Below are 14,401 nucleotides of genomic sequence, written 5' to 3'. Positions count from 1 at the left end.
TTCTCCTGCCCCAAGCTACCCACAAGCACCTCCTGTTTGTCCACAACTCGCCCTGCCCCCAGAAAGGTGCAGCCCCATAACCTGGTCCAGTTTTGGTTTTATTGGCTTCCCATCTCCAACCCCCTTCTCCCTTGGATCTGAGAGATGAGGGTCAAGCAGGACACAGCTCACACGCAGGATGTGGGGGAGTGCAGGACAAGGTTCCTTAGGCACCCGAGAGCACCATAAGTAAAAGCCACATCTTCTGTGTGGGTGGACCAGTCAAGCAAGGACAGCTGGGACACTCAGAGCATCATGAAGGAAAGCCAACAGGAAAGTGTGACTACAGTTGCTACCCTTGTAGCACCCAAACAGACATATCAGGAGCAACCTTTGCATCCCAGCAGCACTTGCAGCACTCAAGGAGGAACCCAGGCTCTTTGGTGAGGCAGAGGTAAGAGCTACCAGAGAAGATCATGTGTCTCTAGTCCTATCATTCAGCTTTATAGCCCAAATGGCTCTTGGAAGCTTTGTGACCACTGAAACATTTTCCCTCCACCTCCCCAGTGGCTCTTGGAAGCCAGGTTATGCTTTGGGGTCATTTCACCTCCCCAAAGGCTCCGACTCCCCAGAGAAGAGTGTGGTACTTAGGTTGGCAAGGTAGCTCTCCAAACAATGGAGTGGCTCCAGGCTAAAGCTGCCCATGGTGCTGTTAGGAAGTCCACAGGAGTGTCTGTTTAGGCAAAAGCACCAAATAAACCCCAGGCTGGGCAGGCTCCAGCACTGAGCTCAGCTAAGCAGATCCTGCAGCACTTGCAGGGTTCCTCCACTTGTCTGCCTCCCCAGGCCTACACCTGGCAGGGGGATCACTGCACACACTGGTGACAGGGACCAAGCACACCAGGCAATGCTTCACCAGACGGAGCAGAGGGGTGCAGGCAAGCAAGGAGAGCTGCAGCAGGGTTGGGGGCAGTCTTTCCAAAAGATGACAAGCTTTTCCTGGAGCCTTTAGGGGCTTTTAGGAACTCTTCCAGCTCTTCCATCTTCCCTCATCCCATCACTCCCAGACCTTTTCAAAAGTCCCTCCCCAGCTCTCCTGTAGCCCCCTTCAGGTACTGGAAGGCTGCTTTAAGGTCTCTTCTCCAGGCTGAGCAGCCCCAACTCTCTCAGCCTGTCCCCATAGCAGAGGTTCTCCAGCCCTCTGAGCACGTCCATGGCTTCCTCTGGACCCTCTCAACAGTTCCACATCCTTCTTCTGTTGGGGACTCCAAAACTGGCTTCAGTACTCCAGCTTGGATCTCACCAGAGCAGAATAGAAGGGCAGGGTCACTTCCCTCATCCTGCCAGGACCAGTGAGGGAGAGAAAGGCAAAGCAGGGAAAGGGGGAGAAGGATGCCAGGCAGACAGAGAGGAGAGGCATGGACCAGCAGGATTAGCGTTGATAAACTCAGAGCTAAAGTGGGCTTATGTCAGCATGCATTACCCGGGGGCGGCAGGAGCCATGGCCTCGCTCATCTGCCCTTTATAAGTGGCAAATTCTCCCTCCATCCTGTTTGCTCTGAATTAGCTGGCATATGTCTAATCGTCTTTGCAAGCACGGCTCGACCGGCAGGGATTAGAGCCTTGCTCCTCCCCTATCCGAGCACTGAGCTTCCCTGCGGGGCAGGACAGTGCCTTCACCTGCCTGCTCCAGGCAGCCAATCTAAGACAAGCCCTCTCCTGTGACTGCTTTAGCTCTCACACTTTTTCCCACTGAAAAGATTCTGTGATGGTCTTAAAGATCTTCTCCAGCCAAAATGTGGAGAGGGACCTGGGAGCGCTGGTGGAGAACATCCATGGGGCAGCAATGTGCCCTGCTGGCCAAGGGGGCCAAGGGGATCCTAGGGTGTATTAGGAAGAGTGTGTCCAGCAGATCAAGGGAGCTTCTCCTCCCCCTCTACTCTGCCCTAATGAGATCTCATCTTGAGCACTGCCTTCAGTTTGGGGCTCCTCAGTTGAAGAGGGACAGGGATCTGCTGGAGAGACTGCAGCAGAGGGCTCCGAGGCTGATGAGGGGCCTGAAGCACTGCCTGAGCTAGGTTCTGCTCTGGCAGAGGGCTTGAACTGGATGATCTTCTTGGGTCCCCTCCAACCCCTGACATTTGTGAGCCTGTGTTGTGCCCAGGCTCCCTTGGTGGTTAGTCAGATCAGGGATTTCTTGGTCTGAGGCTGGGCTGTGTTGGTGCTTTGGGTTTCTGGAGGCCAGTGAGGACAGGAGAGGCCTGCTGGACGAAGGATGGCACTCAGCTGCAGACAGCAAGTGTCCCCTGTCCTCACTGGCCTCCAGAAGTCCCTGATCTGAGTAACCACCATGGGAGCCTAGGCAGGTCACAGCATAAAATCATGGAATAGTTTTGGTTGGGAAAGACCTCTAAGATCATCATAGAATGACAGAACCATTCAAAGAATCAAACTTTTCAGTGGGAAAGACCTCTAAGATCATCACATCATGGTAGAACCATTCAAAGAATCAAACTTTTCAGTGGGAAAGACTTGTAAGATCAAGTCCAACCATCACAGAAATCTTAGAAGTCATAGAGGTGCTGGAATCAGAGAACTGTTCTGGTTGGAAAAGACCTTTAAAATCATCATAGAATCATTTCAATTGGAAAAGGCCTCTAAGATCACCAAGTTCAACTGTTGGCCCAACCCCACCATGGCCACTAAACCATGTCCCAAAGCGCCGTGGCCACAGGTTTCTTGAACACCTGCAGGGATGGGGACTCCTCCACCTCCCTGGGCAGCCTTGGCCTGACAAAGAATTTCTTCCCAATAGCCAATCTAAGACAAGTGATTTTCTGTGACTGCTTTAATCTCACACCATGGGATGCTCATCACCTTATTGACTCATCAAGCAAGTGAGGATAAGGAAACAGCACCAAGAGGTGCCTGAGAGATCCAGAAGAACCAAACCCCTGACCTCTTTCCAAGCAACCTGATGCCCTAGAGCACAGCTGCAACCCTGAGCCCAGCACAGTTCTGGTTTCCATGGCAGTTGTCCAGAACTATTAATACCTTCCACATGAGGAAAGGCTTTGTTCAGCCTGGAGAAGGCTCAGGGGAGACCTTACCATCATGGACTAGGACATAAAGGGAGGCTACCAGGAGGATGGAGACTGCCATTTGATAAGGAGTCCTATGGAAAAGACAAGGGGTGAGGGGGACAAGCTACTGCTGGGGAGATTCCCACTGGGGACATTTTTTTCCCATGGGAACTGTTAGAGATTGGAATCATCTCCCAAGGGCAGCAGTGGATTCCCCTACATTGGTCAGGTTTAAGAGTCAGCTTGCCAGGCTGCTGGGCCAGCTCATTGCAGCTACCCTGTCACCTAGAAATGTTGGAGCAGAGGAGCCTTGGGGTCCCTTCCAACCTGGCATGCTGGGATTCAGTGAACTGGACTTAACTGGGGAGCTTGGTGCTGTCTGCTGGAGGCATGCAGAGCAGAGCCAGGCTGGTGAAACACAAGGCTCTCACTAAACACTCCCACAGTGTGGGGGCTGTTTGCATGGCTAACTGCTCACCCCACAGGGTGTGTGTTGCTTGGCAAGCAGCAAGGTGCTGCCTGGGTGGTGGGAGACCCTTGGCTGACACCTTCACTGCTAGTCAAGCATGTCAAAACAATCCTGGAGAGGCTAGAAAAGTCAGCTCGTGGGCAAGGCCACCCCACCACAGCAGCAAGAGCCCTCAGAGCCAGAAACAACAGGAAGAGATGGAGCAAAAGTGGTTACAGGGACACAGATCTGATGGGAGGCACTGCAAAAGAGGTTCCTCTTACCTGCTGAGTGAGGATCCTTCACAGCGAGGGTGCTGAGACACTGCAACAGGCTGCCCAGGGAGACTGCAGATGCTCCCTCCCTGGAGGTGTCCAAGGCCAGGCTGGATGGAGCCTTGAGTAGCTAGGCTGGTGAGAGGTGTCTCTGCCCATGGCAGGGGGGTTGGAAGTGGAAGAGCTTTAAGGTCCCTTCCAACCCAACCCATTCTACGAACCTATGACTTGAAGACCTGACTGCCCTCCTGCTATGACTCTGAGGAACCAGAGCAGGCCCTCCAGGTCCAGGCATCAGCAGACCAAGTATAAGATGAGGGCTGTGGGAACTCCAAGCTTTGCAGGACATCTAAACTCTCCTTAAGTGAATATTTTTCCTTCCCTGTCCCTTCTCTTCTTGCTAAACCAGAGATAAAATCAACAGAGCATTAGCTCCAACAGTTAGTAAGTCTGTGAACCAGTGCTGAGTGGGATCAGGAGAGAGAGGAAGCATCAGGCAGGAGGAAATGCAGGCATTGGGACAGGCTGCTCAGGGGGGTGGTGCAGTCCATCACTGGAGGTGTGCAAGAAATGTGTGGCCATGGCACCTGGGGCCATGGTTCAGGGCCATGGTGGTGTTTGGTTGATGTCAGGACTCAGGGCTCTTAGAGGACTTTTCCAACCACAACAATTCTATGGTTCTGTGCATCTGTGATTCTATGATCTTCCCACTGAGGGTCAGACCTTGCTCCCCCATCCCGGGCAGAGGATGAAGGGAGCAGTATCCATCTCCACCCAGCCCCAGCCCAGGGAAGTGACACTTGCCATTGCCAGCATCCAGCAGCATCGAGTCCCGAGCAGGGTCACCAGCCCGAGCACCCAACCTACTGCTCTGCGAGTTGGTGCCATCTCCCGGGCTCCCCTTGGCACAGGAGAAGAGCAGTGTAACGTGATAATGACCAGCTGGCCTTGTAATCTGCTGGGGATGGGGCAGGAGAGAGAGGACTTGGCTGTGAACCGAGCTAGCGCAAATCTGCAGCACAAGGCGGGCAGCCCGAGGGCAGCTGCCTGATGGGGCAGCCAGCTGCTCTTTGTTCGGCAAGGGGAGGAAAGGATGGTGGGCACCAGCCCCACGCAACAGCTCCCTCCCACCTCTGCGCTGCACTGGGGCTGCTGGTGGGATCCCAGCTCCCGTCCCAGCTGCAGCTCAGGAGGATGCTGAGAGCCAGGTAGGCAGCGTGGTGCCGGGAAGGCAGGGACACCAGGTTCCCGGTCTCTGATTAGTATCACTCTCTTCTCCACCTCTGGACCAGCACAGGGTAAGTGAGCTCGACTCAGAGCTCACCAGGGACGCAGACTCCTCCAGGTCATGGGGAGCTTGGAGACAGCTGCAGGGAGCTCTGAACAGCCAACAGCAGTGGCTGCAGAAGCAGAAGGCAGCTGTGCCCATCTCTCGGGGGGTTAGCTGGCTCCTCTAGCTAGCTGTTGCCCCACCACGCTGCTGCTGACAGCCCCCCGAGGAATGCCACCCCTCCCCCTGCCCGGCCCCTCTGCAGACGTGCTGCTGGGAGGTGGAGGGCAGGCTGCTTATTTAGCAGGGAAAGGTTTTGTGCAGGGCCTGCTGACCACAGCCCTGAGAGCCCTGGTGCAGAAAACATCCCCAGCAAACTGCCTCTAATTAGAGGGTGGAGTTAAAAATATCCCCGGTCCATAAACAGAGGGAGGCAGACAGGGAAAAGGCAGATGCCAGTGCGACTGACGCCCCGGGAGGGAGCCGAGATTAGGAGAGCCTCAGCCTCACACAGAGAGATGGTTCAAAATAGCCCAGCATATGTCTGAGCAATGAACTGGGAGAAGGATGGGACTGGAGGAGGAGTGGGGTCATGGAATCAACAACTTGTCTAGACTCCAGCAGACAAAAAAGGAGCTCTGAGCTAGACGAGAGGCACCGCGGCAGGAGCGCGGCCGCGGAAAGCTGCCCCAGCAGCAGTCGGAGGTGGCAGGGCTGGAAGGGACCTCTGGAGCAGCACTCAGGAGGGAGAGAAGCAGGCCAGATACCTATGTCTGCTCCCAGAGCTGCTGAGAACGGCCTTGGGTGAATGGCATATCAACGAAGCACTTTGAGAGCCTCAGACCAGAAGCGATGCGAACAAATCAGAGTCCTTCCATCTACAGAGCAGAGGTCACTCTAGAAATTCCCCAAAGCAAGGCAGGTCTTTGCTTCCAAATGTTCCTGTCCAGCCCCTACCCAGGGACTTTTTTCAAGGGCTTGTAGTGGCAGGACAAGAGGGAAGGGATTGAAGCTTGGGGAGGGCAGATTTAGGCAGCAGATTACAAAGATATTCCTGACACTGAGGCTGGGGAGACACTGGCACGGGTTGTCCAGGGAGGTTGTGGATGTCCCCTCCCTGGAGGTGTCCAAGGCCAGGTTGGAGGAGGCTGTAAGCAACCTGCTCTAGTGGGAGGTGCCCCTGCCCATGGCAGGGGACTGGAACTGGAAGAGCTTTAAGATCCCTTTCAACCCAAACCATCCTGTGTATCTATGACTCTATGAAACAGCCTGCTTCAGCCAGGGCTGGGCTACAGCTCCTCCTGAAGTGGTGGCATCCTGCCCACCAGAGGGACTTCCTCTCTAACGCTGACCAAAGCAGGTTACCTCCAGTTCTGCTGTCCCCTAAGCAGGGTTGCTCGATCACCTCCTACCTCTGAGTGCAGCCAAATGCTTGGCACTGCTGTCTGCCAGGACCTCCTTCTTCACAGGGGAGCAGACCAGCTTGCCACAATCACAGCTTCAAAGTGCAGAGAGGTCTGGAGCAAGCCTCACGGCTGCGAAGGGTCCAGATGGATAGCCCTGGGGCCTCAGGCAGGCTGCTCCTCCGCACGCAAGGTATGTCACAGCTCATTGCAGAGCCCTGGGATAACAACAGCCCTGCCTGCCATGTGTGCTGCTATTGGAAACTCATCCTGACAGGCACAGCCTGCTAGTACAGGTCTGAGCAGCTTCTTCCCAGCAGGGCCTCAACCTCAGGTTGGTCCTCCAGGCACTACAAGCATCAAAAAGAGATCCTTTCTTCCTGAGTTGCCTTCATCTGCTTTCAGATCCCAAGCACTCCATTTACAGCAGGTTCCATGCGACCTTCAGAAATCCCTAAGGTGACTTTTCCTTCAGTTTAGTCCTTGGGCACCTTCCTTCTGCACTGACAAGAGCCAGGAGTGAGGCTCCACTGCCACCTCTCCGCTGCCACCACCACTGCTTGTGCTTGGGTCTAAGCATTTGTAGTGGGCACTGGTGAGGCTGCACTTTGAATCCTGGGTTCAGCTTTGGGCCTCTCACTCCATGGAGGACACTGAGAAGCTGGAGCAAGTCCAGAGAGGGGTAACAGAGCTGTGGAAGGGTCTGTGGAACAGGGCTGGGGAGGAGCAGCTGAGGGTGTTTAGCCTGGAGAAGAGGAGGCTAAGAGGAGACCTCACTGCTCTCTACAGCTCCCTGAATGGAGGCTGCAGTGAGGTGGGGGTTGGGCTCTGCCACCTAATATCAGGTGATAGAAGGACAAGATAAGGCCTGAAATTGTGCCAGGGGAGGTCTAGGTTGGAGATTAGGAACAATTTCTCTGCTGCAAGAGTGGTCATGGATTGGAACAGGCTGCCCAAGGAGGTGGTGATGTTCCCATCCCTGGAAGTGCTGAAGAAATGTGTGGCCATGGCACCTGGGGACAGGGTGGGATTGGGTTGATGTTGGACTGGATGTTCTGAGAGGGTTTTTCCAGCCCAAATGATTCTATGACTCTGTGATTCTGTCATTCTGTGATCTCCATGATTCTCCACTCCCCACCACAGGCCTTCCCTGGAGCTCAGGAGGGCTGCCTAGGGCAGGATGAGTGCTCCATCCCTCTCATCTTCCAGCTTCCTCTTCTCATCTTGAGCACAGATGGGAAGCTCTTTGGAGAATTAAGAAATGATAGGAAGCAGCAGGCTTATGCTGGCCCCCCCCCCCAGGCCTGCACTACACAGGGCTGCTCTTAGCTCATATTTTATTCTAGCTGCTTGTTTCAACATTAAATAATGAAATGGGAACTCCATTTGTGTGTGAAAATCAATGTCCAACGCCACAGCTCTCTGCGCCCGGCTCCGACGGGCACCGCACTCCTTGTAGAGGATTTATTGCTGGGTGAGCTTCACAGCTCAGATGGCTCCTGGGTGGCAGTGGCAGATTAAAAGGCAGAACCCTTGCTGTAACAAAATCAGCCTAAAGGGAGGAGCTGGCTCTGCTCCTGTCTGCGCCAGGTAGGTCACTGGCAGGCGTGCCCTGTGCGAGGATGAGCACACAAGGCCACGTTCGAGATTTCATGGCCTGGTGTTATCTGCTAAGGTCAGAAAGCTTTGCCAGCTGACTCCAAGCCCAGCCTCTGTCTGCACTGATTATTCACAAGCACTCTCTCAACACACACCTAGGCTAAGCTCCAGCAGCCTGGAGAGGCAAATCTAGGCTTAGAGGAGCTTCTCAGCACAGCTCCAGCTCCCCATTGCATGGCCCAGATGGCCGTGGGAAGACAGTGCACTGCAGCACCATCCCCCTCACCCAGCAGGGCTCTTCCCCAGTCCAGCATGGACAGGCTGAGCTTGCTCTGCAGTGGGGGTGATGGGCAGCAGTAGATGGAAACCCCACAGTGGGGTGCTGCAGGCCCCTTGCAGGTCTTTGTGTAATACAGGTCTGGAGTCCAGAATCACAGAATAGTAGAATGGTTTAGATTGCAGAACAGCTCTAAGATCATCCAGTCCAACTTCAACCCAACACCACCATGGCCACTAAGCCATGTCCAAAAGAGCCACAGGTTTCCTGAACACCTCCAGGGATAGGGACTCCACCACCTCCCTTCACAGCCTTGGCCTGATATTCTTCCTAGTAGGCAATCTAAGACAAGCCCTCTTCTGTGACTACTTTAGATCTCACACCATGGGATGCTCATCACCTTGTTGACTCATCAAGCAGGTGAGGATAAGGGAACATCACCAAGAGGTACCTGAGAGATCCAGAAGAACCAATCCCTGACCATTCTTGCAGCAGAGAAATTGTTCTAGTCTCCCCTGGCACAATTTCAGGCCCTCTCCTCTCCTATCACCTGACCCTAGGGAGAAGAGACCAACACCCCACCCCACCCCCCCACCCCCCCAGGTTCAACCTCCTTTCACAAAGCTTAGGGAGCAATCAGGCCTCTCCTCGCTGGAGAGGTCCTCCTGGGAAGGAGTGCAGGAGCTAGAAACCCTCCCATCCTTTCTGTTTTCCCCTTTATCAGCTCCCCTCTTCCCTAATCAAGCTGCTGTGGGAAGCGAGAGGAAGCTGCCACCTCGGTGATCACCTTTTACCACTGATTACACTGTGTTACCATGTTTTATACCTCCTGTCACTTCAGCCCGAATGGACTGCACTGAAACGACTCCTTGCCCAACAGGGACCCAGCCTCAGAGATTGATGGAGTCAGCTTTTAAGCCATCCAGACTTATTAGGCGATTCCTTCCCCTTCATCCTCAGGGAGTTGTCCCATCTGGCCATTTGCATTGATGAGTATCTCTGCATTCATTTCAGCCGGCTCAGATCAGCCCTTTAAATCCACTCATTAGAGTCCTGAGTTAGATTTGCTACATTATCAACTTAAATACTCTTTTTTTTTAATCATCTCTTAATTTCTAGCAGCTCCTCCAAGCTGGTTTGCAGAGCTGAGACCCTGGCTTTCAGCTGCTTCATCTTCACCAGCATCTTAATGACACCCCCATCCGAGGCTGGAGGCAGCAGTGACACACGGATCCAGTGTTAACCCAGCCTGACTCCCTGGACCCAGGCCACTGCACGCTGCTGATTAATTTGGTTTCTTCTGCTAATCAAAGCCAAAAGAAAACCCCAATAGTTCTGGGGCACCTCTGAGGAGCACACAGCAGCCTGGGGTGCTACATTTCAGGGCAGGGTCACTGAGTTAGAAGCACAGAAAGTCAGCTTGCAGGGGACCCCAAGGATCATCTGGTCCAACCTTTCTAGGTGATAGTGGTGTTGAAATGAGCTGGCCCAGGGCACTGGCAAGCTGAGCCTTCAAACTGACCAAGTAAGCCATAGCAGACACAGAGCTAAGGGTCCAAGGAAGCTCCCCCAGAGCAGACCTTTCTTCACAGTTGGGTTGTTTGAGTTTCTTGCTTCCTTTGAGTTGGTGAAAAGTTGGTGGTGAAGCGCACAGGTAGCTTCTCAGGGAAAGTTCTCACCCAGAAATCACTGTTTTTAGAGGCTTCTCCTCAAATGGAGTGGAAACGCCCGTTCCAGAGCCAAACCTGGATGTGTGCTGAGAACCACAGCGCTGCCTTCAAGACAACTTCAGCTTTTCCTGGCTCGAAACCATTTAAAGTCTTCCCAGCCCCTCACTTCGGGCGAACTTCCACCCTATGGCGCCGGCGCGTTTCGGGACCGTCTCCTCCCATCCGCGGGGTGAACTTTTCCAGGGCCGGCCCCGCGGGATGCGCTGGGTTTGGGGGCTGCGGGATGTGTCCCCCCGCCCCTCTCCCTTCCCCTTACCCGAGGACAAGCCCCGCTGCCGGCCCCCTCCTCCCTCCCCGCGGTGCCAGGCTCCGCGCTCCGCGCCTCCCCGCCCGGTTTCCGCGGCAACGGGAGCGCGGCACCCCCCGCCCCCGGGCCGCCCCCGCACCGCCGCCGCCGCCCGGGAGTGCGCAGGCTCGGCGCGGCGGGCTCGGCTCCGCACACCCCATCATGGCGCTGCGGCGGCCGGCGCTGCTCCTGCTGCTCCTGCCCCTGCTCGGTGAGTCCCGCACACCGGAGCCGGCCCGCTGCTGAAGCGGCGGCGGGGCCGCTCCTCCCCATCCCGCCCGCACCCGCGTCCCGCGGCGGCGGGACCCGCCGGGCCCCGGGGAAAGGGGGGATGCCGCTGTCCCGATCGCGATCCCGTGGAACGGGGGGGATGCGCTGCCCCGGTCGCCGTCCCGGGGAAGAAGGGGTTGCGCTGCCCCAGCTCCGTACCGGGAAGGATGCGCGGTCCCGAACCTCGGTCCCGGGGAGGGTAGGGATGCGCTGCCCCGGGGGGATGCAGGGACGGGACACCGGGCAGGACGGGGAAACCGGGACCAGCTCCTTGCTGTTCACCGACTCCCCGGGCAGGAGCGCGGTGCTGTGGGGCGTGTTGGGGATGGACGGAAGCAAGAGTTGGGGGAAAGAGCCCAAACCCCGCTGAGCAAGGAGCGGGTCCAGGGCTGGGGGTGCCAGGAATGTGCAGGCTCGGCAGCAGGACACTGGCGCCTATTCAGGAGCCGGCACAGGCACCCATTGTTCCGGCGGCCCCGCAGGAGTGTTTGCAGTTTTAATTGCAAAAACATTTGCTAATTCCGCTCAGGAATGAATTTGGGCTCATTTGTTGTCTGGCTATTAATAGTGGGAGGGGGAATGAGGAGGGGGGACAGCAGCCGGTGGGCTTGGAAGCGTCACCCTCCCCCCGCCCTGCTCCTTGGCCAGGTGGCAGGAGGAGAACTGGGATGGAGCAGGGCTGAGGGGGACGAGCAGCAGCTGCTGGCTACAGCAGCCAGGGCGGCACACACCCGCGCACCAGTACAGGCACACACCTGGCTGCTTTGGGTCGACTCAAGACTTTCGGCACGCCTCAAACAGTTTATCTAAGGGCACAGCAATTCTGCGAGGGCTTGCAGAGCCTCTTGGGTCTCAAATAAAGCAAGGTTTGGGCACTCTCTACCCAAAGAAGTGAGCGGAGGGGTGAGAAGATGACTCTGGTGCTCATCTGCAGTGAGGAGGTGGCTGTCACGCGTGCTGGGGTCTGCTGTTCGCTTGCTGTTGGATGTGGTTTGTAGCAGAGGCAGTTTCAGCAGGAGAAATTGGGAGTGCTTGATCCTGGAGCATCAGAGAGTCTTCTTCCAGCTGCTAACTCTGGACTGGGATGCTCCACTTGGAGAAGAACAAAGTTAACACAACTTTTCCCTACAGTTAGGCAGTCAGGTCCCCTCTCCTTCCTCTGTTCTGTGAGCAGTGCTGAAGGGTCCTGCTGGATCTGGCCACAAAGGTAGCAAGACTGGGAGTGAGCTACAGACACTTTTGCTCTGCTTTAGGCAGACAAAAGTTGCCAAACACCACTGGTTGCACATCTCTGCCTGAGAACGTTTAGCTGGTGAGTAAACCAGATAGTAACAGGGCTTGCTCTGCATCTAAGTACGAAGGGTGGTGGCCAAATGCCTTATCCTGTACTGATTTCCAGCTGCTTTCAGATTTGGGGCTATAAGCCCAGAAGAGTGGGCAGAAGTCAGGTTGATACTGCAGAATTTGCTCCACTGTACTTGGACTTTACACATCCCATTCAGCTGAGGGTACACTGCCAGCAGTCCATGGAGTTAAACCTGTATTGAAGTATGCTCCAAGCCTGGTGCTGGATGATGGGGTGAGACCATCAGGATGTGTCTGATGCCAGCTGACTGCTTGGAAGAAAACAAGGCACAAAACCAGAGCTGACAGAGCTAACAAGATGCTGAGATCACAAGCTGCAAAATTAGAATCAGAGAATAGGAAAGGTTGGAAGGGACTTCTGGAGATGTATAGAATGGTTTGGGTTGGAAGGGACCTCTGGAGATGTGTAGAATGGTTTGGGTTGGAAGGGACCTCAAAGCTCATTCAGCTCCAACCCCCTGCCATGGGCAGGGACACCTCACACTAGCCCAGGCTGCTTAAGGCCTCACTCAGCCTGACTTTGAACACCTTCAGGGAGGAGGCATCCCCAGCCTCCCTGGGCAACCTGTGCCAGTGTCTCCCCATCTTCACTGTCAAGAATTTCTCCCTAATATCCAGTTTCAATCTTCCCTCTTCCAGCTCCAAGCCATCCCCCTTGTCCTATCACTGCAAGCCCTTGTCAACAGTCCCTCCCCAGCATTCCTGTAGCCCATTTTAGATACTGGAAGACTGACCTAAGGTCACTGCAGACTCTTCTGTTCTCCAGATCATCCAGTTCCAACTCCCCTGCCACGGGCAGGGACTCCTCACACTAGATCAGGCTATCCAGAGCCTCATCCAGCCTGGCCTTAAACATCTTCAGGGATGAGGCTTCCATAGTCTCCTTTGGCAACCCATTCCAGGCTCTCACCACCTTCATGCTGAAGAACTTCCTCACATCCAGTCTGACTCTCCCCATTTCCAGCTTTGTTCCATTCCCCCCAGTCCTATCACTACCTGACAGAGTAAAAACTCCCTCCCCAGCTTTCTTGTAGCCTCCTTCAGATACTGAAGGGCCACAAGAAGGTCACCTGGAAGCCTTCTCTCCAGACTGCACAGCCCAAACTGCCTCAGTCTCTCCTCATAGGACCTAGGGCAAGTCACCCAGGAATGCACCCATATAGGTCTTGAAAGCCTACAGAGAACTCCACAACCTCTCTGGGCAGCCTGCGTCAGGGCTCCAGCATCCTCACACCAAAGAAGTTTCTCCTCATGTTGGTCTCTAAGTGTGCTTTGGACTCTTGAGGTGCTGCTGAGAATGTGAGTCTAAGGGATTGCCTCCTCCTGCAGTGTTCTTGCGATGGACACTGCTCTGGATCACAGCCTCAGAGCACTGGCAGGGAACAAGAGCCAGTGAAGCATGGAGCACTCTGCATACCCTGCTCTGGGCACTAGAAGCAGCTAAAGAGTCTGCACATCAGGGAAATGCCATGGCCATAATTATACCAGTGGGAGCTGCTGGCACCAGGGATGGGAAAGGGGCTTGCAACTGACATCAGTGTTCGGTCCTACTTCGAGGTCTCTGTCAGAGCTCCCCCTGGAAAGAGACATTTGGCCGCTGAGGGCCTCACATGCAGAGCTGTGGAGACCTTCCCAAAACTCAAATATTTCCTGCTGGACATAAAAATGTTGATATGGGGAGACAGGGCGAGCTGCTGGCAGATCCCAAGGCGAGAGCTCAGTGTCAAATCTGCCTTTGATTTAATTCCAAGGGTTTGGTAACATGTTGGATTTTTCAAGGGGCTTTTTCTGCTCCCCAGAGCAGAACTTCTCATTTCCCACTTTGTTTTTTCTTTAATGATTTCTTTTTCATTATTTAATAGATGAGGTCCATCTGTCCCAGCCACCAACAACTGTTCTGAGGCAGCTGTCAGTGCCAAAAACCACTTGGGTGGAAATGTTGTCAGCCCAGCTCCAAGTTCTGATGAGTTGCTTGTTGGGATTGTCTGCTGGGAAGCACTTGCAGGATTGCTTTCTTTTCAACAGGCAGGGAGGGAGGGAGAGAAGGAGAAGTAAATGAACTGAAATTTGGATAAACAGCTTTGAGAGCCAAGCCAGAGAAAAATTCCTAGGAAGGGCTATTTGGGTCGGCAAAGTCTGGCCTCAGCAGCAGAGCCTGGTTGGGTGCACATCTACTTTACAGCTGTTGACAAAGAACCTGACACCAGCACAGCCTCTCGTGCTCTGCATGCTGCTGAGGGTGACTTGGTCACTGAAGCACCACAGAGTCCAAGAGGAAAATGTGTTTGTGTCCTTTTGGTGAGGAGAAGGAGCTGTGGGTTGAGATGTTGCTCTGGTGTGAACTTAGCTGCTTGCACTGATCTGTTGATTTGCCTTGTGCAAGTTGAGTTCTGTGTCTCTTGGTCCACTGCAGCTG

The sequence above is a fragment of the Pogoniulus pusillus genome, chromosome 38 (genome assembly GCF_015220805.1).
Source record: "Pogoniulus pusillus isolate bPogPus1 chromosome 38, bPogPus1.pri, whole genome shotgun sequence".
Classification (NCBI taxonomy): domain Eukaryota; kingdom Metazoa; phylum Chordata; class Aves; order Piciformes; family Lybiidae; genus Pogoniulus; species Pogoniulus pusillus.
Note: the sequence above shows the minus strand (reverse complement) of the source record.